The sequence below is a fragment of the Vespula vulgaris genome, chromosome 4 (assembly GCF_905475345.1).
Source record: "Vespula vulgaris chromosome 4, iyVesVulg1.1, whole genome shotgun sequence".
NCBI classification, from domain to species: domain Eukaryota; kingdom Metazoa; phylum Arthropoda; class Insecta; order Hymenoptera; family Vespidae; genus Vespula; species Vespula vulgaris.
Genome location: NC_066589.1, coordinates 8,552,501 through 8,580,000, shown reverse-complemented (window position 1 = coordinate 8,580,000; position 27,500 = coordinate 8,552,501). Strand labels below are relative to the sequence as shown.

Sequence of the window (27,500 nt, the reverse complement as noted above, 5' to 3'; positions counted from 1 at the left end):
CGAAACCTATTGATCGAAGATTTATTTAATTAATTTCGATTGTAATCGTACCAAATCGATATATCTAATATCGATATATCAATATCAAAATATACATACATACATATATATATATTTTATTATAAACATATAGATATATCAATATCACAATCGGTCAGCTGACATAAATATAAAAAAAGCAATTAAGAGACATAGACGACGAGTAGAAAATAAGAGAATGTAAAACGCAAATGCAAACACTTAAACGGTTAAACTCTCGTTCTCTGAGGTAGTACTAATTGAGGTGCTCCCTCGGAAGACAGTCATCGTGGGGTCGCTAACACCCCGTGTCAACGATCAGCGAAGAGCTTAATTATGCACGCCTCTAATTGCCACGCTGCTCTTCGAGCAAGTACTAGAGAGCAGACGAGAGACAGAGAGAGAGGAGAGAGAGAGAGAGAGAGAGAGATAGAGAGATAGAGAGAGAGAGGAGAACAAGCGGACACTTCGACGATTTCCACTTAACGTTCGTTGCGTCAGAAGAACGTTGTTAATTTGTTTAACTAATCGAGACCAAGCGTTAATCGTTTAATTACATAGATGGTAGAGGGACTAACGAGCAACACTCTATACCACCATCGAGAAACGTTTCGTGACTGGATCGTGCTAATTGTCTCTCGACTTGGAGCACCGTGTCGTGTTAGACAGAGAAAGAAATACCAAAGGAGAAGAGAGAGAGAGAGGGTATACTCGAACTATACCCGCATAAGATCTATCTATCATCATTTCTTACTAGGATTTATTCCAATAATCTCGAGCATCGAAATAATCTTTGTAAATTCTAATATTAATACTTCGAAAATCAGAATTGAAATCGAAATCCTGCGGGTTCCTCGAGTGTCATTCTCTTTCGAGAGTGATCGCATAATTTTTAACAGATGGTACGGAAAAGTTAAACGATGTCGACGATCGGGACAAATTCGAGTGGTCGAAGTTTCGGAAGAAAGAAAGGGGCATGCTTTAGCGTGTTCAAGAGATATTCGAAAAACGAATGATGTAGGCTCCAAGGACGACCTTTCTTCTCTCTTTCTCTCTCGTTCTCTTTCTTTTTTCTTCGCCGTGTCATCCGACAATTTTATCAAAGATTCCTCGCTATCCCCAACTGTGTCGTACCTACGTCTACGTGCGTCTAGTAACATAACCAGAGTTCTTCTATGTATATCTAAGAAAATAAGAAAGAGAGATAGAGATAGAGATAGAGATAGAGAGAAAGAGAGACAAAAAAAAAAGAAAATAAAGAGAGAAAAACCACAAAGTACGTGTATTCGTGCCACTCGTCGTCTCGACTTTTGCCAACCAGGAACGATACTTGCAAGGCTTAAAGAATGAAGTACAGAGGGTGGTTTGAAGGGATAAAAAGGGGGTGGTAGTAAGAGGAAGGGGTAGAAGAGGTGGGGAGGGTGAACACGATTCTGACAAGACAATCATGTAATGCCTGCTCGGTATGCCCGCCGTCGGGCAAAACCGCGCCTCGAGGGTGCCGTAAGGCTAGCTAGTAAAGAAGCTTCTACAACCACCACCTTCCCTTTCACCTTCGACCCTTCCGCAAACTCTTGAATTCTTCATCGCCCTCTGACTTCTTCAATGGCATGTGCGACGCGACTCTTTCTCTTTTTTTCTCTCTTTCTCTTTCTTTAGACAACCGTGCACGCTCGAACTTTTTCCTCTTTCTCCGTTTTTTTTTTTCTTTCCACGATTTGCAAGAGTGATCAATCTTTTTTTATGGTCTTCTTCTTCTTCTTTTTTCGCAATTATTTACTCTGCAATATTTTTTTCGCTTTTCGTTTCTTTTTTTTTCTTTTTCTTTTTTTTTCTCCTTTTTCTTATTGGAACATTATCTCTCCAGGAATCAAAGAAGAATCTCCTACGAGATTTATTGTAAAAGAAATATTATAAAAACAACGTTCGGTCGTACATCGCGAGTTTTTATTTCGTAGGTATTATTTATTTATTTGTTTATTTTTTTTTTGTTTTTTGTCCTCTTAATTATTTCCCCTCGTTAACAATTAATATATCATTAAGACGGACTTGTTGAATTATCCCGAAAACGAGATATCTATGAGAGTAACCGAGTATTTTTTTTCTGTTTCTTCTTTTTCTTTTCTTTTCTTTTTTTTTTTTCTTTCAAGCGTATTACTTATTCAACGAATTAAAGATAGAAGAATTTCAAGCGAATTATAATGAAGTATGAGAATTTAACGGATAGACATTAACGTCGGCAGACATTTCTTTCGTATTATTTAATTCCGTATTTTTCTTCATATAATTAATTCCCATCGTCGTAATTAATGAATTATTAAGACAGATTTGGTATTATCGAGAAAAAGAAAGAAAGAAGAAAAAAAGAGAAAGAAAAAGAAGAAGAACGAGAAATACGTGATTTCGTATGATCAAACGCTGGTACGACGCAGCAAGCAAACGCGTTTCGATTATGCGAGTTGAAAAAAAGTAAAGAAAGAAAGAAAGAAAGAAAATGAAAAAAAAAGAAAGAAATGAAAAGAAATAAGAAGAAAAGAGAGGGAAAAAAAAGAAACGTGTCCAGCGAACATCGAACCGACGATGTTAGGAGCGAAGCGAGTGCAACGGGCTCTAATGCTTTTATAAGAAGGCCTAATCGCTCGCCGCGCCGGCTGGAAATCGTTGAGCGTTATTTTCTACCGCAATTATATTATACCGGAGAGAGAGAAAATGAGATGAGAAAGTAAGTAACGCTCGACAATAATAATCCGCAAAAGCTAATTACTTCCTATTCGCACTTAGGCAGGTAGGTAGGTAGGTAGGTAGGTAGGTAGATAGATAATACAAAAACACGTGTCGTTTATTTATCGCGTTCGATATTTCGTGCTTTTAGAAAAGACTCTTTCTATCTCTTTTTCCTCTTTCTTTCTTTTTCGTTTTCTATTTTTTCCCCTTGATCATAGAAAACGCATATTTCATTGGATATAATCTAAGATAGATATTTCGCAATACGGACGACGCAACCGGACATCGATTATCAAACACGACACACAATCACGAAAAGTGTCTATTTTTCGCTTTCGATTTCAAACGAAACGACTTCGAAGCGCCTTTGCTGTGAGAGAGAGAGAGAGAGAGAGAGAGAGAGAGAGAGAGAGAGAGAGAGAGAAAGAAAGAGAAAGAGAGTGAGACTAACTTCGATACCTATCTAAGACATTTATCAACACAGCTGCAAACCTCGAAAGCATTTCAACGGACTCATTGTCCCAATGCTGTATAATACTCTCGTTTATGACGAGACTGACGCGAACGGAATTCTGCGGGAACGTAAAATGTCGAAGAAGAGGAAGGGATAAGAGAGAGAGAGAGAGAGAGAGAGAAGGATAGAAAAGAAGCTACGTTGAGTCGACCAAACACAGCAGGGTAAACGAATGAATGGCTGGCATTGCTCGGTGAAGGGTGATTATCGAACGGCCGATGACTCAGGGCTTTTTTTAGTATCGTCGATGATAATTTACGCCGGGGGTTGTGCGACACGATCATCGGCAATCAATACCACGAGCGATACCCTCCCCTAACTTCTCGCTTCTCGCCGAAGCGATACGTAACGAATGGCCCAACCCGAAGGCCCCAATGTAACGTGTCGAACGTTAGAAAAGATATAGAAAGAGAGAGAGAGAGAGAGAGAGAGAGAGAAAGAGAAGAAAAAAAAGAGAGAAAGAATACATACGTAACTCGATCGTTGGTTGCCCTTTAGCAATAGGAGTTGTCGACTCTTTTAAAATCTCCCATTGTCGAAAAGAAATGAGATTTATTTCGTATTCGACGTTAGGGTACTATTACTATTACTACTACTACTACTACTACTACTACTACTACTACTACTAGTGTTGTTATTATTATTGTTAGCCCAATCTTGATGTTGTTTCTCGGATTCGATGAAGCCATTCAGAAGATTTCTTACTATTATTTCTTATATAGTATACGCTACGTAGGTATTATATATTACGAATTTATTCAAATTAGTTGCTCTTAACGTGGTATTAGTGTTACGTTAATTGGATCTACGTATATATATATATATATATATATATATATATATATATATACGCGCAGGTACATACAAATCTGTTTGTATCTTCGACGAATACTATATAAGTATATGTAGTATAAATACATATATATGTACCAGAAGAGGCCATCGAGTTTAATCGGATCTCTTTTTCCGAATGCCCGTGACGTGGAATCTCACGAGAAATTCGTGTCCGCGAGCGTAGACGACCGGTCCCGATCTCTAAAGAGTAAAAGCTCACTCTAATGACATTCTACCGATCAAAGGAGAGCGCTCACCCTTCGAATAGCGTGGAGGAAATTTAAAACGCTTCCCTTTTTATCCAAAAGAGAGAGAGAGAGAGAGAGAGAGAGAGAGAGAGAGAGAGAAAGTTAGAGAGAGATAGAGAACGCCAAAGGAGAGTTAATGCCGATCACGTATCGACGTAAGGCTCACCCCCTTCCTACCCACCTCTCCTACTCACTCCTCCCTCTCTTCCTACGCCCCTTCTATCTGTGTCTATCTCTCTCTATCTTCATCGTCCCCACGCCGACGACGATAAAAACGAACGGCTGAAATGACACATGTGGAAAGATCGGGAATAGGTATTACCACATATTTCCTTCTCGTAAATAACATATCGAGTACGTACGATAATGAAAAAAATATATATATATATATATAAATAAATAAAATGAATAAATGAATAAGAAAAAAAAAATTAAGAAAATCGAAAGGGGAAAAGGAACGTGGAAAATATTCGAACGACTTAAAAATCATTCGATTGGAATTGTTTCCTTTCTGGGTAATAAAAAAGAGAAAAAACAAAAGAAAAGAAGGGAAAGAAAAAAGGAAAAATAAAATATTAATTGATTAAAAGTGTCTCGCGCGCGTCTCTGACGCGATCGTCGGAATGATAAAAAGGAAAATAGTAAAGAAGGAAAATAAAAAGGGGGGAAAGAAAAGAAGCGATAAAATTATCGTGTATCGTCATGATGTCACGTAGGAAGGAACGCGTTAGTCCAATTTCACAGTAACGTAGGAGTACCCGAGAGAACGTGCCCCTTCTCTCTCTCTCTCTCTCTCTTTCTTTCTTTCTTTCTTTCTCTCTTTCTCATGAGAAGAAGGTGGTCCATCCGAAGGTTACATCGAGGCAACCATTAGCGAGCCGTGTCCATCGTAACGATCGAGTATCGGGAGTGAAAGAGAAAGAGAAACAGCGAAAGAGATCGTCCAACAAAGGAAGAAAAGTCTCTTCTCTCTATCTATCTCTCTTTCTCTCTCTCTTTCTTTCTCGAGGAACGATCACGTACAAAGATCGGCCGGATCGAACGTGCCACAGGCATCTGGATCGTAGAGCAACGTATAGATAATCATAATGGAGGGCGTTTTACGGATAATCCGCGTGCAAGCGAGACGGAGAATGCATCCACCCAGGTATATATGTCCTCTCTCTCTCTCTCTCTCTCTCTCTCTCTCTCTCTCCATCTCTACCTCTACCTCTATCTCTATCTCTCTTCTTCTTTCTCGCGATGTACCTTTCAAATCGTCGTACTGTAATATCTACGTGTGTATCCTACGTCGTATATATGTAGGTAGGTACGTACCTATGTATGTACGTACGTATGTATGTACCTACGTACGATCACAAGATTCGTGTTTTTCAAGGAGATTGTGTAGGTAGCCAAGTCCCAAACGGTCGTCTTCCTTTCCATCTCTATCTCACTTTACTACACATATATAGTATCAACCAACGAACCAACCAACCAACGAATCAACCAACCAACCAACCAACCAACGAACCAACCAACCTACCCTCTCACTCCTCTTTAAAGGCGCGGAGCACCTCTTCTCACGTTTCGATCTATCTATCCAGCTTATCTATCTATCTATCCACTTATCTGTCCTACTCCTTCGTTCGCGATCGGACTCGAGAGACGGACTCTCTTCGACGTACTCCTTCGATCCAAAAGAAGATACGTCATAATGCTGGTCGTCGAAGAGCCTGCATCAAAGGGTCTCGGGTCCATCCTTCTTCCAACGTCCCCTTTTCTCTAACGATATACGCATATCCGTATATACATTATCGCGACATTGTTACTATACTTATATCAAAAGATGTTCGCGTGATCGTGAATAAATCTTTTTTTTTCCCCTCCCTCGAATAGAAAGATATAAGAAAGATAAAATGAGAAAGAAAACGATTCGAATTCGTATAAGTACCTGCTTGCTTGAATAAAAACAGTTTCTTTTTTCTCCTCTCTTTTCTTTTTTCATTCATAAAAACGTCTTATACTTGGTTTTAATAAAATCTCTCGGGAGATAAATATAATGAAAAACAGAGAGAAAAAAAGAGAGAGAGAGAGAGAATATGCGCAGAATGAAAGAAGAAGAGGGAAATGGAGAGAAACGCGTCTTTACATTTCAAATAAGTCGATCCAGGATGATAGCGAGGGTGAGGCGAGTAGGGAGGTGAAAGAGGGAGTTAGCAGGCTCACCCTCCTTCCTTATACGTATTCATTATTGGTACGCGCCTGGGTATACCGCTCGAAACGTGCGTAGCCAGACCGAATTCTCTTATTTGTCATAAATCAGCGGCGGCTCGCGCAACCATCCGAGAATTCGTGATTTCGTACGCTTCGTTCTCTGACGTGGAAAGGATTCGCGATTCGTTGTCGTTGTAGACGACGACGACAACGACGACAACGACGACGAAGTCGACGACAATCGAGGAAGAAGAGAAGAGGTGAGGTACCGGTACGTGCCGTTCGAAATTCTTAAATTTCCCTCGTAAATTCGTCTCCTTCTCTCTCTTTCTTATTCTTTCTCTGTTCAATCGTTCGATTTTATTTATAATATTACCCAATTTATTATTTTGTTATGTCATACCTTATATAATATTTTGCATTTAATAATATACCTGAAATATTGTTCTCTCTCTCTCTTTCTTTCTTTCTCTCTTTCTTTCTTTCTTTCTCTCCGTCTCTTTCTACTCTTTATTCGATATGTATTCGTCTCTCTCGCTCACTCCTATTTTACGTATGTACTTACTTACCTACACGTTCGATATTTTTCGACTGGTCACCTTTCTCTGGACGCGTCTGCAATGGAACAGCTGCAAACAACAGTCGGGCTCATTTCTTCCGACCCATAATATATATATAATATTATATTTATCAAAATCCTCGATCATCTATATACATATATATATATATATATATATATATATATATATCCATACATCATTGACCAAACGTCGAAACGTCAAGCAAGTCTTTCAACGTCTAACGAATACATATATTTTTCTTTCTAATTCGTACAAAGACGCGAGATATCACGACAAAAGAGGAAACGACAGTTTCGTCTTGCCACAAATCACGAATGCTGGACAAATATTTTTTCGATCGCGCGAAGGGACATCTATCTGGAATTTGTTTTGGATTGCGGCAGCGAACGAAGGACAAGATTTTTTATTTTTGTAGAGAAAAAAAAACAAAGAAAAAAGAAAGAAAAATTAAAAGAAGATCGAAAAATTCGTTGTGAGTGGAAGTCGTTCAAACGAAGCCCAACCCAAACTACAGTTAACGTGAAGAGCTGTCTCGTTATCTCTTGCAGATAGGAAGCTCTCTACCTACTCCTACCCCCTCCCCTCGCTTCACCTCATTCACTCACCCACCTATCAACCCCTCTTTTCCACCACTCCACATCCTCAACCTCCTACCGATCCTTCTTTTCCACATTGGAAGGTACAGCCGCCATTATCACGAGAATCCTTATTTATTGGAAATCGATCGTATTCAAATCCTGCTTGCTTCCACCTACGAGGACCGACGCAAACTTCCTCCTTCTTCTTTTTCTTCTTTTTCTTCTACTCCTCTTTCTTTTCCTCTCTCTTCTTCTTCTTCTTCTTCTTCTTGGTCTTCTGAATCCTTCGTATCCCTTCCCAAAACAGTAAAAGAACCACTCGCTTAAAGTTCTTTACGAGCTCCCATTGAAATCATCCCAGCTGGACATTTTCTTCGCTTTCGCGTTATTTATTTTCTCTCTCTGTCTTTCTCTCCTTCTCTCTACTTTTTCTCGGCATTCTTTTATTTCACTTTTTATTTTTGTTTTCTCTTTTTGTTCTTCTTTTTTTTTCTTTTAAAACGCGAATTTCTAATCGTTTAGAAATATTAATAATCATTTATATTGCTAGTGAAATAAATACGAGTAGTAGGTAGAAATACCTACGTATACACATACATACATACATACATACATACATATATACATACATACATACATACATACATACATACATACATACATATATACATATATATGTATATATATATATATATATATATATATATATATATATATATATATATATATATACGTATATTCGTGAAAGCATATTTTAGATTTTCTTCGACGGGTTATAAAAACATACGTGTTTTACCTAACGTAAGAAAATACTCCGAAGATTTGATCTCGTCTTCCTCTATGATACCTGCACACACGTAACGTGGAAGCGTGCTGGAGATATTATTAAAGCTCGCTTCGCAAGAAAGAGAGAAAGAGAGAGAGGAAGAAAGAAAGAGGGGGAAAAGTAAAGGGAAGGTTTGAAGAAAATTGACCGAAGAAATCCCCGGACTGGAAAGAAGCTGGCTCGACTCCGAGGTGGAGGAGATAGAGAAGGATGAGGATGAGGAGAAGGGGGAGGTGGAGGAGAAGGTGGAGGTGGAGGTGGAGGAGGAGTCGTGTGTAAACTTTTCTGAATTTCCTTAGGCAAATATTGGCCGGCCTCGCAGAGAGGTCTCATGTATGTGTCTATGTATGAGTGTGTGGATACGTATAAGGACATACATATATATATATATATATATATATACATACGTATTGGTAGCTAGCTGACTGGCTGACGTTCTCTTCCTTGCTACCGAAGCCCTTAGGGCGAAGAAAATGAGATTTTTCTGGAAGAAGAAGAAACGAGAGCATGGCCTATAGTCTCTCTCTCTCTCTCTCTTTCTCTCTTTCATTCTTTTATTTTTTTTCTTTCTCTTTCTCTTTCTTTCTTTCTTTCTTTCTTTCTTTCTTTCTTTCTCATCAGGTGGGTAGGAGGACGAATGTGAAATTAGTTCGTATCGAGGTCTCTTCCTCTTCCTCTCTTCCTCTCTCTCTCTCTGTCTCTTTTTCTCTTTCTCTTTCTTTCTCTCTCTTCTTCCTTTTTCTCCCTGCTACCTACCCCCTCGTACCACGATTCCATTGGAACAGCTTTTATGAAATTTTTTGATCCTCAACGGAGAATCCTCGAGTCATCGGAATCTCTTTCTCTGTATATCGTTCAATAAATACGCGGTATAACTTATTCACGGTATATAGTACACGGTTTTTAGTGACTCTGCGAGTTTCTCTTGGATGAAAAAAAGAATAAGAAAAGAAATAAGATAAGACAAAACAAAAGAAAAGTGTATATATATATATATATAAAGCAGATAAATTAACGTCGAAAAAATCTTTCGGATAATAATATAATATTTAACTATAACACGCGTAAAACCTAAGAAAGAAAAGAAGAATGAAAACATATAGAACACTCTCGATCATATTTAATCGAACGTTGAATCGATTGATGATAATCGATTGAACAAGATATAACGAAGCTTGGATTATAATTTTTTAGTTTGTGTTACTTGTCCGTTTTACAAAGGACGAAAGAGATAAGCAAAAGAATACACTCGTTCGCGATTGTCCTCGTTTCGATGGAGTCCTTCTTATTTCTCCCGACGGACTTTTAAAAATGGTTGTCTGGCATGCAAGTCTGCACGTGCCCCATGATCTTTCTCGGATTTATAACGGATCTCTCTCTTCCTCTCTCTTCTTTGTCTTTTGTCTCTTCTTTTTTCTTTTTTTTTCTTTTTTCTTGTCTTCTTTTATACTTTCCTACTCGTATATATTGTCAACTCGGTTCTTCTTCTTTCTCTTTAGCGCACAATCCACAATCCTTCTCATTTTTATTCGTACATTCTATTATCATCTTCCCTTCCATCGAGACATGCACAAAACTTGGGACAAACTACGTGCATAGTATATATAATAATAATAATAATAATGATAATAATAATAATGATAATAACAGATTATTATTATGTATTATACTACTTAATTGATAATCCGTAGGAAGATAATAAAAATCAAGCATGATGTGTCTTTATTAAAAATTTCCGAGAAAAATTGATAGAAAAGCAGATGTCGCTATTTTTTTTTTTTTTCTACATTTTTGTTGAGCTTCCATCTAATAAGTAGTTATGTAGATACATATATATATATGTATATATATATAATACAGATATATAGATAGATCGTGAAAAGTTCATAGATATACTAGATCGAGTAAGAAGGGATTCCGTCCTTTCGGGCAATCATTGAGCATTGAGCGGAAGATTACATTAGTAATAAGCCATTGATATTTCATAGGGCAAGAAACTCGTATCGTGAACCACACAGTTTTATATATATATATATATATATATATATATATATATATATATATATATGAACGCATACGAACGAGCGCGCATCATCTCCCAAGAGACCTCAATCAAGGGCGAAAAATAATTTTTATCTCGACCGACGCGTACACAGATGTCTAATCATCCACATCGAAATCGTGTAAACGAATAAAAGGAAAGAAAAAAAATATGATAACCGTGATATTCCATATCGAAAGTTTCTCTTTACTTATTATTATACTTTGGAATTAATAAATTAATAATAGATCAATTTAATATAGATATATATATTTTTTGGTAGGGCGATATATATATATATATAAAGAAAAAATATAAGGGATATATTAGAAAAATAAATTTAACATTTAACATTGAAATCAATATAATCGAAATGGATGAATTTAACGTATCACTTTTCTTTGCTTCTCTTTATCTTTCTTCCACATTGCATTTACTTAAAAGAAAATATTCAAAGAAAAAATGAATTAAATATACCTACATCTCTTCTGTTTTATTATATTTACATTTATAAAACTTTTTGCGTTACAAGACGTGATTTTTTAATAAATAATTATCATTCAGATAAATTCTAGAATCAATTTCGGAATAAACGTCGGTGTTTATAAATTTGTCACGCTTTCCCTTCTTGCCTTTTCTTCTTATTTTATATATATATATATATATATATATATATATATATACATATATATAATTACATTTTTTTTTTCGTAAAGATCGATAAAGTAGATATATAGAAATTGAATCGAACGAAAGAATCGGTGGGCAAGAGGAGGGAAAGAAAGGAGATAGGAAGGGGTAGGAGGCGATACACAAGGTGGCTCGTGAAGAATGAACTTTTTTCAAAGGATCCGTAAGCTAAAGGCTAAAAGGAGTAGGGAGAGAGTAAAGGAGAAGGATAGAGAATGAATCGAGAGAAAGAGAAAGGTGTAGATCGGAGGGGTCGGTCCTCCTCCTCCTCCTCCACCGATCTTGGCGTTTCGTCACACCTCCGCACCTCCTTTGTTTTAGCCGCTTCGTTTCGCTTCGGTTTCGAGTCGGTTTTTTTCATTGGACTTGTTTTTTTCCTTCTTTTTTCTTTTTTTTTTCTTCTTCTTTTTGCCATCCGCGCGTTTCGCCACTTAACTCCGGTAGTGTCGCGTCATCACCGACAGCGTCGTCGTCCTGACTGCCTGGCAGCCTGCCTGCCGAGGTTCCTTCCCTTTAAGGACACTACTCGATCCTTCGAGATATTACAAGTATGCGAGTAGAATCCCTGTCTTCTTTTCGGTACTGTCTAATTCCGACAAAACATTCGATCGAAAGATTAGACTAAACATCTTACATCTCCACGTGGACGATTGTACCATATCAAAAATTCGACATTCGGCGTCAAGTATTCTTCGATCTGATGAAGAAAAAAGATAAAAAAAAAAAGAAAAAAGAAAAAAAGAAAGAGAACAGTTTATAATTTCGTTACAAGATTGCGAAGCTATAATTTATTATAAGAAGATTACAAGATCATTTTTTTCTTTTCTTTATGAAAGAAAATGAAAGATATATTAACGAGATATTTGACGAAGGCGTTTGTAAGAAAGAGAAAGAGAAGAAGAGAAAAAAAGGAAGGAAGAAAGGAAGAAAGAAAGAAAGAAAGAAAGAAAGAAACACGGAGTCTCACTTTGCACTTAAACTGGTAACGAGTCGTTCTCGAAGAGTACCAAGATGTTTTTCTTTTCTCTCTCTCTCTCCCTCTCTCTCTCTCTCTCTCTCTCTCTCTCTCTTTGTCTCTTTCTCTCGTTCTTCAGCGGCACTTCACGATGGGTGGACGTTTCTTAACGAGACGAGTGCGTGGAATAAACGTTTCTCCCTCTCTCTCTCTCTCTCTCTCTCTTTCTCTCGTACACACATACAGAGAGCGAGAGAGAGAGAGAGAGAGAGAGAGAGAGAGAGAGAGAGAGAAAGAGAGAGAAACGCCTGGTACAATTAACTTAAAATGCATTGGCCTGATTGAGAAAAGGTTCGTCCAGCCGTCTGCCTGTCTGTCTGTGAGCATGTCTGACAACGGGGGAGCATGGCCGTCTGAATGAGCCTTGGAATGCGCCACCCCACACCATCACAACCACCACCGAACGCTACACCACCATAACCATCTCCAGTCTTCTCTGGTGTATTCCACTTTATACGCAAACACGTATACCTACCTGGCTCCCTCACCCACGCCATATATAGGGCTGTCTCTTCTCTCTTCTCTTTCTTTCTTTCTTTCGTTCTTTCTTTCTCTCTTTCTTTCTTTCTTTCTTTCTTTCTCTCATTCCTTCTTTATTTCTCTTTCTATCTTTCCCTTTCTCTATCTCTTTCTCTTTCTCTTTCTTTCAGAGGCGCGAGCGTACCTTTCGCCTATCCAAAATCCTTCGACCGATTGAGGCGACGTGCCGCCTACCGAAAAGCAGGATCCTTTTGTCGTATATCTTTGCCCTCTTTTTCTACATTCTCTCTCTCTCTCTCTCTCTTTTTTTTTGTCAAAAAGAGAGATGGTCTGATTTTTGTCTAGAGAGTTGGGAGAAACGGGAGAGCCACGATTTGTTTCGCGATCGTTCCAACAAAACTCAGTGGTTTCCTCTGAATAAGGGGACTTCGTCCCTTATACAATTTTCATTTTTCTTTCTTTCTTTTTTTCTTAATGATCAATAATTTAAGAAGTGAAGGAAAGAAGAAAGGAAGCAGAAGTAGAAGAATGGTAAACAAAATAAAATAGAAATTTAACAACGTCATACGATGATGTACGATTTAACGAGAGTTAGGGAACGTTATTCTTCTTGATTTCTTGGAATGTATTACTAAGTGATCGTTTCTAGGGACAAAGTTTTAGTAATTACGTCGTAAAAAGGACAGGACTTTTACTGTTCAGGATAAAAAACATAAAATTGTAAGTTCCAACGTTAAGTTACGACGTGCTGATTAAAAATTATCACCCACTGACTGAAGAGGGTCATCATTTGTCTTCTTTTTTTTTCTCCTTCTCTCTCTCTCTTTCTTCTTCTTTTCGTTCTCCATTATCTTATTTATCTCACTGAGGATCCCCCCAAAAAGCTAAACAAGTCGTACACCGTCGTACAGTCGCCGCCAACGCCGCAACCAGTGTTCGCGTGTCGAGTTAGCCGTCTCAAGAAAGTTACCGGACGAATTAAAAGTTACTCGCCACGTAGGACACTTCTTTCACGATGAATCTCGCTGCGAACCGAGAAGCTAGGCTCTACTTATCAAGAAAAGGAATATGGCCGGAAGATTCCGAGAAGTTACTCTTATTCTCGAAAGGGACCATGGAGAACTTCTTGGAAATGCACTTTGGGGATAATATGCCTTGTGAAGAATTTCTTATATTCACACACACACACACACACACACACACATATAATAACATTGTATGATCAAATATAAAATGTTTATATTTTATCTTAAAATTGTATTATATATATATATATATATATATATATATATATATATATATATTTTATTATACATACATATAAATTTATATAATGCCTGTATATATATGTGTGCATATATATATTAATCTTATTATTAACCCGTACATTGTTAAATTACAGAGCTTATTAACTTCATTGAATCTACGTGAGAGGATAATAATAGAAAAAAAAAGAAAAGAAAAGAAAAGAAAAAAAAAGAAGAAGAAAAAGAAAAGGAGAAACAAAATTGCACAAATATTCTTCCGTATAATTCAGAATCATACTTTTTAATTATCATCTCGACAAAATCATCGTCCTCGTTATAGAAAAAATATTTTCTATGGAGATTCTTTTTCTTCGTTGCTTTTCTTTTCTCTCCCCCACCTTTCTCTCTCTCTCTCTCTCTCTCTCTCTCTCTCTCTCTTTTTTGAATCTCATCTTTTTTCTTCTTCCTTTTTTTCCTTTCTTTCTTCGTAAAGAGATTACGTCGGAGGATCACAGAGAAAACATAACGGCAAGCTAATCAATAAGAATAAGAATCGCTACCGGGCGTCTTTGTGCAGACTCTTCGATCTTCGAGAATCGATTCTTCTTCTCCTCCTCCCCTTCCTCCTTCTCCTCCTCCTCCTCCTTCTTTCTTCTTTTCCTTTAGCGATCTATACGTACATACATACTTACGTACCTACTTACGTACGTACGTACGTACATACATACATACCTATCTACGTATACATACATACCTTACATAGATATCTTATATATACGTATACACGTATGTATACACGATTACGGGCATCGGCATTCACGAGGCTCGGTCACGAAAGGGGGCCGTGACTCGCGACGTGATTCGCACGTATCGTTGGCCCCTCACGATAATCCCAATGCCAGTGAACTTTCGATCCTTAAGGGAGGAGGGAGAGGAGGAAGAAGAGAAGAAGAAGGTGGAGGTGGTGGAGGAGGAGGAGGAGGAGGAGGAAGAAGAAGAAGAGAGCTTCAGGCCTCTGTAGAAAGAGAGAGAAAGAAAGAGAGAGAATTCTTGCATTGTCCGCTGAATCCGTCCCATCCCACCCCAACCCACGACCCACCTTCTTCTCAAACCTCTCGGCATATTTCTTCTTCTCTCATCGGGAAAAAAAAACAACACACACACACACACAAATAATAGGGAACGCTGCGAAATGTTCCTGTAACCGGCCAAGTCATCGATTTTTATGGAAATACAAACGGAACTAGATCGTTAAGAGCATGACGATGTACGCGTCTGAAACTATAAAAAGAGACAGAGAGAAATTCGCAATTTAGAAAAATCTTGTGGAGTAAAGCGACGATGAGATACGATTCTAATCGTTCTAAATCGAAGAACAATTTAAAGGTGATATTCAAAGTTAGTCTTATTTAAATAGAACGAAGCGTCACACCTGAGTTTCTATTACGTTTCCGATCTTTCGATAGTTTCTTTAAATTTAAGTTACTAACTCGCTGTGCTTAAAGTCGTATAAAAGAACAAGAGAGAGAGAGAGAGAGAGAGAGAGAGAGAGAGAGAGAGAGAGAGAGAGAGAGAGAGAGAGAGAGAGATACTTTAAAAGAGATATAAGATTTTTTTGTCGTTCGATCGGTAGCCAAAAAAAAAAGTTAAAGAGAATAGAAGTTAGAAGTATACAGTCGATATATAGAAAATCGTATGGAGTTAACGGATTGTGGAGCTTCGCGGCAAGGTGGAGAACGCGTGATTTGGCAATGCACGAGAACGCGCTGCCACCCGGCCGCACTATAAAAATCTTATCGGCGATCTTTCTGCCGGTCGGCTGGGGACGCTTAATATTAATGTCTCCTCTCTCTCTGGCGGTGGTATCCACGGATCCTATGCATACCGGGTGACTCCTAACGAAATACCTAATAGAATTTATTCCCTCCGATATTATCCTTTCCTTCTTTTTATCTTTACCTTGCTACTTTTTACGATCCTATCGTAAAATTAACAATATTCGATATAAAATCTTTGACTAACCCGAACAAAAATCTTCTGCTGTTCTACTTTGTTTAAACAGAGAGATATACACGTAGAGAGAGGAAGGTAGATACCAAATACTAATATCTATGAAATTCACTTAAACCTATGATGAGGATAACTGTTCTTTGAGTATGATGACCTTTGCGTGTGGCAAAGATCTTTTTGCTTGCGAAAAGTCTCTGGGCGAGGTGACTCCGCAATTAGAGGTAAAAGTCATGGAGAGTTGCGATCGAGAGGTGAGGATCGATCGATCCCGTGGTCCCGCGAATGAAAGCTCGCGATCATCCATCTCTTTCTCTTTCTCTCTTTCTCTCTCTCTCTCTATCTATCTATCTATCTATCTATCTATCTATCTCTTTCTTACTTCTTCCATCTTATTACTGTTAGAAACGTAGACAAGTCGAAGGCGTTTGTGGGAGTAATGGAAAAAGATAAAAGAGAAAAGGAACGTGAATAACCTTCCATTCTGGACCGAACGTTTTCGATCTCTCGATTCGAAGTAGTTTACATTCCACGCGTCTTATCTGCTATCGGCGAGCTCGGCGAGCTCGCATAATTCGATTCGCGGTACGTTAAAATTCATCCTACATATTCACTTCGGCCTTTTTACGTTCTTTTAACGTAGCACGTAAACGAGACGATAGAACTAAGGAATCATTCCTTCCATTTCTTTCTTTTTCTTTCTTTTTCTTGTTTTCGTTGTTTCTTTCTTTCTTTCTTTCTTTCTTTCTTGATGGATGCATCGATACGTCGTTTCGTAAAGATCACCCGTTATAATATCAACGCAAGGAGAGAGTGTGGTGGAAAGAATCTGTGTACCAGGTACCCGACGAAACGTCTTGTATCTACCGGTATAACGTATGAACACCATGGGCCCGAGATAGTATAGGAGTTTAATTGGTGGTAATATGAATCCACGTAATATAAACCGCCATCGGTCTCTCGCCAGGAGAGCAACGAGGAGGGAAGTTAAAAAGAAGAATCAAAGAAAATTAAAGAAAGCAAAAGAAAAAGGAAAGAGAAAAGGAGAAATGTAAATAAAGAAAGAAACGAAAGAAAAATTAGGATTAAAACGAAGAGGAGACACGAGAGATTGTCTCCACCTTTGTAAGACCCATGTCTCTTTTGGTATTATAACATTTCTAGAGATACTTTGTCTCTTCGAAGTGATCACACATATTCACACAATCCTATATAGGAAGGATAGAGAAGATAAAAAAAAAATTTTTCTAAATAATTGATTCACCAAATTTTTAACGACACGTGGGATCGTGCTCTGCAATACTCATAAAACAAAATATTGATAAAATTATTTCAATGAATAAGTTTTTACGAGTGGAAAGAAATATTTTTTAAACAAATATATATATATATATGTGTGTGTAGATATATACGAATGTATATATAAAGAAAAAAGCTTTCAAAGGAGTTTTGTTCATTGACTTTCTCGAGTTTGGTGTCGGGAAACTCACCCCCTTTCTCTCTCTCTCTCTCTCTCTCTCTCTCTCTCTCTCTCTCGTTCTCTCTTTTTCTACGAGATCGCTGGAAGATAAATACTCCTGAGAAGAGAAAAAGAGAAAAGTTCTCCTTCCTTCTTTCCTTCCTGGGCGTTTCTACGTCCTAAGGGATATCAACACAGTACCGTCACCAACCACCACCCTACTAGTATTTTCTCTAATGTATTCACAAATCTTCGTTCTAACGCGGCGTTATCATTCTTCGAGCAGCAATCCCCCACTCTCCCTATATCTACTTCTTTCCACCCCCTATCTTCGTACACAACAACGTCGTCTCGTATAAACGAAATAGAATGTGTTAGTGCGCACGTCCGTGTCCCTTTTTTTATTCTCTCTATCTCTCTCTCTCTCTCTCTCTCTCTCTCCCCACCCTACGTTCGAACGAAGGGTGGAATTCATTTCGCGGCCCAACGCCCTCGTCTTCTTTCCAAGAGCTGCGTCGTTCGATCGCTTCGATTATCCTTACCTTATTCCTTCGAGTTTTCTCTCTCTCTCTTTCTATCTCTTTCTATCTTTCTCTCTCTTTCTATCTATCTCAAAGCCCAGTCGTATCCCGAATCACCCTTAACCCCCACCAACCCACTCGCCCACCTCCTCTTTAGTTCACCGCCCTCAAGTTCGATCTAAAAAGCTTCTTCTTATACTTTTTCTACGTCGATCTCAATTTTCTATTCCCGTTTGAAGACACCCAAGTACGTCCTCGTCTTCGTCTCCTATCACTTGATATACATACCATATGTTTACCAACACACGTATCTTCACGATCAACGATTACCCGTTTCCACGAGATACTCTGAATTAAATAAATCAAGTCGATTCAGTAAATTCATCGAAATTAACAGTACGATTCATGATCGATTGATTAAAGTAATAATATCTATTATTTCCTTTTTTTCTTTCAATCGAAATCAACGAAATAATACGATTCATCGCTGATTGTAATAATAATAATTACAATAATAATAATAATAATAATAATAATAATAATAATAATAATGATATCTATTTTTATATATTTTTTTGTTTCCCTTTTTTTCTTTCTATTTCTTTCTCTTCTTCATTTTTCTCTTTTTCTTCTTTCTTTCATTTAAGAAATTGCCAGAAAAGAAATACCCGATTGAATTCTATGATCGGGTCAAAAATGAAAGGAGCTTATTCACGATATCGATAAACGTTCGCTGTTCCTTGACGAAGGTTAGAGACAAACGAAGATATCAGAGGGAAATTCATTCGCGATCTTATCGCGCCCTTTTTTTCCCCTCTGATATTCCGGGATAGAAGTAAGAATATCCCAGTGGGGGTTGTGTTAGAGTGCCATCCCGGTGCAGAGGGGTTCGAATTCGCGTCGTCATTTCGGGATATGAGATTTCGAGAAAGAGATGGAAAAAGGAGAAGGAGGAGTCTAAGGAGTCCCGCGAGCTCGTATGTAACGTAGCTAGAGTGGACTCTATCTCTCTCTCTCTCTCTCTCTTTCTCTTTCTCTTTCTCTTTCTCTCTTTTTCTCTCTTTCTTTCTAACGCTTGTCTATGTATGTTGGTATACGTACGAGACGTCGGAGAACATTATTGGATTCTGAGCATTCCCAAAGTTATTAAAATTCGAAGCCAGACGTTGTAGAATAAGGGAGAAAGCCCTTCGAAAGAAGGGCTAAGACGTTCTTCCTACGGAATATTAAACTTCCGATAGGCTGCCCTTCTTTTAAAAAAAGGAGAAGAAGAAAGAGAGAGAGAGATAGAGAGAGAGAGAGAGAGAAAAGAAGAAGAAGAGAAGGAAGAAAAGAACAAAAATATACCTTTGTCGCGAAAGGCACCCTTCGCCTTCGTCATCGTGTGGTTGGTTAACGACGATGATAAAGGGACAGGATAAAATGAGAAAATTTGATCTTTTAAGGAAATATTTTAGAACGATGGCTATATCCACGATTGATGGATTTAATGCATTTACTTATACATATACATACATCCATATACATATACACATATATATATATATGTTTAATGCATTTACATATATATATATATAAAGTACACACACACATATATATAAAGTAACCGTATAACGTCTATCTGTATATGATGAATTTTTCAACGATTCGATTTATTTAACAGAAAAAGAGAGATAGAGAGAAAGAGAGGGAGAGAAGTATGAAACGATCGATGACACCGATTCTTCTTATTATAAAACGAAATCCCATTATCGAAGAATGGCCGATCGATCATTAGGATTTTAGCTATGGTAACGTAACGAAGTACCGATGAAAAGTGATCTTCGTTGTGGACGGTAAACACAAAAGGCGAGAGTGAAGTGCGTAGAATTTTCAAGAGGGGTTGGAGTGGCTTGTAGGGTGGACAGGGATGGGCGAAAGAAAGAGAGAAAGAGAGAGAGAGAGGGAGCTTCAGAGATAACCAATAACAAAAGTCGAATTTTCAGGGTGGGCTTTTCAATGCGTTCAGAGGGTGTGTGTTTCCGCGCGCGTGGGAGCAAATATAGAAAGATCCCCAAACGTAATCTGTATAATCGTGCTAACCTAGCGTCTCTCGTATAGTCATCGATCATACTTCGACAATAAAGTTAATATCATTTCTGCGGAGAGCAATATGGCCGTCGTGAGATTGACCGTCGTCCAACGTAAATTTAGAAGCAAATCTACCTCCTCTCCACCTACCCCCTATCTTATCTATCTCTCACCCTCGTTAGTTGGTCTCGTCTATATTTGTTTATTTTGCGCGAATATGATGAAAGCTCGCACGGATTTTTTTCTTCCTTCTTATTTTTCTTCCTTCCTTTTTTCCTTTACCTTCTTTTTCCTGTTTTTTTTTTCCTCTTCTTCTTCTTCTTCTTCTTCTTTTTCTAACACGTGCACGAAAAAAAGAAGAGAAAGATGAAGCGACATGAAAAAAGTTCGCGAAAAAAATCTGCATCGAGTTCTTTTTTTTTCTTTTATCTTTTTTTTCTCAAGCTGAAAGAAAAAAGTCGAAATTCGTTACCATCGTAAAAATCACGTTGACGTGGCAACAAACGAACGATTGAATCGACGTATTAGAATCTTTCGTTCGTTTAAAATTAGATAGGTACATTGGCTTTTTATCCGATAGATCCAATTTGACTTATTCTTCGCACCCCTTTCTCTCTCTCTCTCTCTCTCTCTCCCTTTTTCTATTTTTTACTCTTTTTTGCTTTCAATCGTTTCCAAGGATCATCGTCGTATCACCGCCCCTTGACGAAATCCATCCTAATCGATCCCATTCGTTCATAGGTAAGATACCTTCTCTACGTAACTCTCTCTCTCTCTCTCTCTCTCTCTCTCTGTCTGCCTGTCTGTCTGTCTGTCTCTCTCTTTTTCCACTTTCTATACACACAAATCAATTTCCCCTTTCCACGTGGTTATAACTGAAAGGTATCGAAGAAAAAAAGGGTGTGCGATCGCTAGAGAGAATACATCGTCGTCTTTGTCGAGATTAATTATATTTTATTTTATTAAAAAAAAAAAAAAAAAAAAAACCGTGGAGAAAAGTCTTTCTTTGTTTAGTTTCTCCCTCTCGTTTTCTTCTTTTTTTTCCTTTTTTTTGTTTCTCCTTCTTTCTTTTTTTTTATTTTTCCCTTCTCATTTTCTACGATATCGCAGCAAACTGCGGACGAATCGTTGTCGTAAACACCAAACGGTGTTCTCACAGAGAGTAACAGCCGTTAATTTCGATACCTTCGTGTCTTTCATAAAGGACTTCTAGCATTGATTTATGAGCAAACGTTCGAACTTTCCTGGCATTAGATTTCGATCAAGGAGAAGTTGTCTTCGCCGATCGTTAATTTATTATCGTCTTGATATTTACGATCGTTACCATTCAATACGTAAAGAACTATCTGGTTGGTAGCTTGGCAATAGCAACACTAGTATAAAATAGTAGCGACGATAAGATTAGTCTGAACCTACGTTAAGTGAAACAGAGACAGAGACAAAGAGAGAGAGAGAGAGAGAGAGACAAAGACAGAGAGAGAGAGAGAGAGAGGAGACGCTTACTTGAACTTACCAGGATGAAATACCAAGAAATAAGATAACGTCGTAATAACGATAAGAATTTTTCATACTAACTCAAAATTTAGGAAGTAGGTACTTACATACATGCATACGTAAGTATCTACTTTGCCAAAGTAAGTACTTGACTATCGAATTTTAAAAAGTTATACTTACATCGAACGATATTCCCTCTCCTGTTCTCTTCTTAACAAAAAAAAAAAGAAGAAAAAAATTATCGATTTTCAGCAATCTAATTTTCGATTCTGTACTTACCTTTGCCATTATCCCCTAACACCACCACACCCCTTCTTACTACCCTTACTCACCCCGCCAACATCTCCTCTTTTTTTCTTCTTTTTTTCTCTCCGTAGTTCGCGCTCGCGAGCACGCAAACAATGGCTTCGTTAACGCCGGAACATTTCGAGCCGAAGCTAAACAAGATTTATATTTAAGACGGAGAGTAAACAGTTTCCTACGTACTACGTACGAAGGACCAACAAAAATACGGACGAATAAAGCTTCAAGGATTACGCCTACGTTTATATGTGTGTGTGTATGTGTCTGTCTATTTCTCTGTCTGTCTATCTGTGTGTATGTTATATACACATATTATATATTATATATATATATATATATACACACACACACGTAGGTAGATATATAAATGTGTATATACGTTTATTCGTAGTTACGTTAGAGTATACGAGCTCTTTCGCGAATCGCGTTTGATTTTTGCTCTCCTGCATTGCTGCTCGTCGGTCTGGAAGAAAAGCCTTTAGAGAGTTTTTCCGCCTGGGAAAGTCACCCCGAATATTCTGCGTCCCTGAAGCAGAAGGTAGGCCCTATCCAATCCACTCTTTCATTTCCATGATTGCTGTTTTAAATAATTGCATCTCTATACCTCTTATACTCTATATCGATCTATCTATCTATCTATCTATCTATCTATCTATCTATCTATCTATCTATCTATCTATGTATCTATGTATCTAACTATTTCTTGCTCTCTTACTCTTTTACTCGTAAAAAACCGATACAGCCTGTCCGTTTCGTTGGTCCAGCTCGTTTGTAGAAAATACTTCGAACGTTCTCTGATCCGTATCAGTCTTTTTTATCTTTGATTTTTTTTCTTTCTCTCTCGGTTTTTTTTTTACGAACTTCGCCTTTTAAACATCGAATCCTCCACCCCCCATGGTCTTCGATAAATCGTGATTTTTAATTAACTCGTATCGAGTAAAGAGCTTTCACGTTTGGCTTTGCCAAAAAGTTTCAAAAGAAAGAGAGAGAGAGAGAAAGAATTGGACGTCGAAAGAAGAGAAAGAGAGAGAGAGAAAAAGAGAGAGAAAGGAACGAAAAATTTACGTTCCAATAGATTTCAACGAATAAAACTTGATATATTTTATATACATTGCTTTAACTCTAATCAAAATTCATTGGAAATATACCATTGATAATTTACGATCTCTCTTTATCTCCCTCTTTCTATCCCTATCTATCTATCTATCTATCTATCTCTCTCTTAATTTTTCTTCCGTGACTTTGACACCGTCATGCAAACAGGTGCCACCATGTTCCAAGGTATCTAAATTGAAGAAGCCAAATGGATGATTGTCTCCATCGTGAAACGTTATTCCAACGTTGACAGCCAAGCATATTTATTTTCTTAACACGGAAACCCGGAAAGGAGGAGAAAAATTTATTTTTTTTTACTCCTTCTATATTCTTCAATCTTACAATCCTCCCCCCTTATCCACCACCTCCATCCCTTCCCTAATCGTTAAGAAAGATTGCTTTTTTTACTTTGACAAAAGGATAAAGGAAGTGGAGGTAGAGATTCGATTAAAAAATTCGTCGATCCGTGTCCTTCATAACGAGTTTCTTCCTCAACACCCTTCGCGAAAATCCAAGGAGCCTCTGGAAATTGGAAGCTCTTCTCTCTTTTGGTTGATAGAAGGGACTTTTTATTGGGTATTTTTTAACGAGAGCCCCCATTGCCAAGGGAAAAATATCATATTTCGCTAAAGGCGGCCATTTCTTTTCTCTCCTCTTCCAACATTCTTCGTCCTTTTATATTTTCTTTTTTTTTCTTCTCTCTCTCTCTCTCTCTCTCTCTCTCTCCATCTTTTTCCTTTTCCTTTTATTTTTTCTTTTTTCTTCTCTTCTTGTCCCCCTTCACGGCTTTAAAACCCCTCGAAAAGCAACGAAGTCTTTCGAATCGATCGATCGCTTCTTCTTTCATATTTTCTATCTCTCTCTCTCTCTCTCTTTCTCTTTCTTTTTCTCTCTCTTTCCTTCTCATTCTATACTCGATCACCCTCCATTGTTTCCACGACCTTTTGCGCGACCCCGAACGATGACGAAAAATTTGAAGAAAAATTTACATTCCACCCTTGGCACGTTCTATCTCTTTCACACATACGTTCATACATACATACATACATACATACATACATACATACATATACTTACTTATTTGCTTGCTTGCTTGCTCACACACACACATACTAATGTAATACATAGTTACACAAAATTCTCTATAAGCTTTATCCGAGCCGAGGAAAGTTGAGAGGACGGAGGTACGCTCGTCTTATTTTGCTCGCGAAGGGATCACAAATCCAAAGCCGTCGTTGCCTTCCACTTTCTTCTTTCCAAAGTGAAGAAAAATATATATATAAAATAAAAAGAAAAAGAGAAGAAGAAGAAGAAGAGAAATAGAATCGAACAAGACAAGAGAAGAGAAGAGAAGAGAAGAATAGGAAGGAAAAATAGGCGATCTACGAAAGGGGATGTTGATCGAGAACGGCGAAGGATGAGGAATGGAAGGAGGTGCTGGTGAAGGAAGAAAGAGAAGGAGAAGGAGGTGGAGGAGGAGGTGGAGGAGGAGGTGGAGATATCACGCGGTGGCGGCTGTCGTGATTCGTGCGAACCGGCCCTTACGATTCGAAATCGTTCGGGAGAAGCGGCCAGGAGAGACAACGACGACGCGAAGTGGAATGAAGGAAAGAAAGGAGAGAATAAGAGAGAAAGATAGACAAAAAGAGAGAAAGATAGAAAGAGAGAGAAAGACATGGAGAGACGGATAAAGAAGGGAGGCCAAGAAATAAAGAAAGAGAGATGGAATGAGAGAAAGAGAGGCCTCGAAGCCCGGAGTGCTAAGCCCAATGCGAGAGAGTGGCCAAGCTAAAGCCAAGGCAGAAAGAAAGGTTTTATCTGCTCGCAGTTATTTATCGCTTTCCGTTGTAGCGCTGGCGTCGGGGCACGACCAATCAGAAGTCAGTATCCCCGGGTACCAGTCCGCGCCATCCGCATACATTATCGTGCGGAGCCTCGGCCATTGTCTTTCCACCGTTGTAAATCACATTTTATTCCCTCGCTTACGGTTTCGTTTTATTTATTTGTCGGAGAAACGTATCGCTACCGTACTCGCTGCCAACGCGAGATACACACGTATCGAGGAGAGGCGTGCACGTACTTACGTATACCTACCTATATTTTTATATATATATACATATATACGAATTTATATATGTATGTATGTATGTATGTATGTATGTATTTTACGTAGATACGTTTGTATGAGAGAAGAAACTTGGTAATACGCACGAGACTGTGTTCGCAAAGTCCAGCTTCGCCTCTCTCGACCACAAAACGTGTGAGGGTTCGAGGAGAAGTAGAAAGAAGAGAGAAGGAGGAAAAGGAGTAGGAGAAAAAGGAGATTGGGTAGGGTAGGGTAGTTTCTCCTGCAAACTCCAGGATCAGAATCCAACGAGTTTAGATTTTTATTCTATTCCCGGACTACGAACGTCCCACTTTGATATCGACGAATTTTCTTAAAACCATTGGAGATTTCAACGCCACGATAGGCGATCAATCGGTTATTATTCTTCCTCTTCATCTCGTTCTAATTAAGCATCCTATGTAAGAATTGCTCCTTTGACAATTATTTAACCTTACGATCAAATACTTCGTTGAAATTCTCTTTTCTCGTTGAACGAACAAATACTTTTTCTTTTTCTTTCATCGCTTTTTCTCTCTCTCTCTCTCTCTCTCTTCTTTTAATAACATCGACGTCAATTAAAAAAAAAAAAAAAAAACAAATAGAAAAAACTGCGGCGAAATTTAACAAAAAAAAAAACAGAAAACGCGTACACGCTTAAAAAAACTTTATGAAACGATCTGTATATTTATACCGAATGAAATTAAGATGAAAAATGCTTTTTCTTAATTACGAAAGAAGAACAGACAAAAACTTAGGAGATCAAAGATTTCATCGACCGAGTATCACGTGCAAAATGTAGCAAATGAATTTTAAAGAGACAAAGAAACGGAAAGACGTATAGGCTAACCCGCTACCGTTCGAATGACGCTACGATGATTGGTGCTTACGAACGTGAATGCACTTTATTAAAGCCGCGGCGCGAGAAGAACGCCGCCATTTGTACGCGGTCTTCTTCGTGCCAAGTCTTAATTATACCTTACGACGTTGTATACTGACACTTAACTGCTGCGTTGCCATTCGAACGAAACCGTCCTATCTTTTCTGTCTTTCTTATTTCTTCCTTCTCATTTTCTTTTCTTTTCTTTCTCCTTTTCGCAAGGTCAAAGGTTATCCGAGGATACCGACCGTAGAAAGAAAAAATGAGAGAGAGAGAGAGAGAAAGAAAGAGAGAGACAGGAGAAATAAAAGGAAAAAAAATTACTAAAACTAAATTAGTCGTCCCACTACCCCTTCTCCACGATCAAAATCGATACTTTTAGATCGCACTATATAAGTTAAGCCGTGCGCGAACACCTTCGACTCTCACACATAGAGACACCCAAGTAACCAAGTCCTTCATTCGACTCTCTTGCCTTTTATAGATTTCTAGAATCTTGATACATTCGATGACGACTTTTTTTTATTTTATTTTTCTCTTTTCTTTTTTCTCACTTGTTTCTCGACCGAAATATAGGATACAAAGTTCTAACAAAATATTATCTTTACCATTTATCTATCATCCATTTAACTATTTATATATATATGTGTGTGTGTGTATTTAGATTTTAATTATTAATCGTTTTGAAATTAATAACAAAAATCAAACGAATGCAGTCTAATCGTTGAAGCTTTAAAAAGATGGATATTTGAGAAAATAAAGAAAATAGAAAGGAGATCGAGGTTGGGAAGTCTCGAAGAAAGGAGATACATTAGAATATAATTAGAATTCAATTTTTTTGTAGGGATTCAAAACCGGAAACGATCGAAAGCTTATCTAACGTTATTCGTAATATACTTGCGCATGTATTTATACGTGTATAAATATACACGTGTGTGCGCGCGTACCTGTGTATATATATATATATATATTTTTATTTTTTTTTTAAATTTCAAAATTGCAATAAATTTCTTCACGAAGAAATCCAGTTTACGTGGAAGTAATCATAAACGTGACAACGTTGCAGCAACATGAGAGAGAGCAAGCCTTCCTCTCCGGTAAGTCCGCTCGGCAATTACGAATTTGTAGCACGAGCCAGGATGGCGCTTTTATGAGCGAGCAGAGGAGGTAGGCGAGGAAAGTGAGTAAAAGAGAGAGAGAGAGAGAGAGAGAGAGAGTGAGAGAAAGAGAGATAGAAGATAGAGAATAAGAGCATGTTGTTAGAGTTGTTGCTGCAGCGTCGTCGTCAAATTTTTGCTAGAGTGCATAGTCGTAATATTATTGAGTATAGTAACTACTCTAGTTATATATATATGTATATATATATAGTTACATATATGTATATACAATATATAAACACATATTTACATATATATATATATATATATATATATATATAGGTATCATAGAACTTTCTGTATCCATAACGATCAAAAGAATACGTAGACGGTTGTAAAAGAATTCTACAAGTTGAGTTGGAGGCGTCGAGTTCTGTAGTGAGACAGAAAGAGAGAGAGAGAGAGCGAGAGAGAGAGA

The 27,500-nt window shown here is 37.9% G+C and overlaps 1 protein-coding gene across 13 annotated transcripts in view; it reads left to right on the top strand.

Annotated features, from left to right (window-relative positions):
- The window catches only part of LOC127062981 (zinc finger homeobox protein 3), a 299,436-nt gene that overhangs the window by 232,562 nt on the left and 39,374 nt on the right, over nucleotides 1-27,500 (top strand). The window lies entirely within an intron of this gene.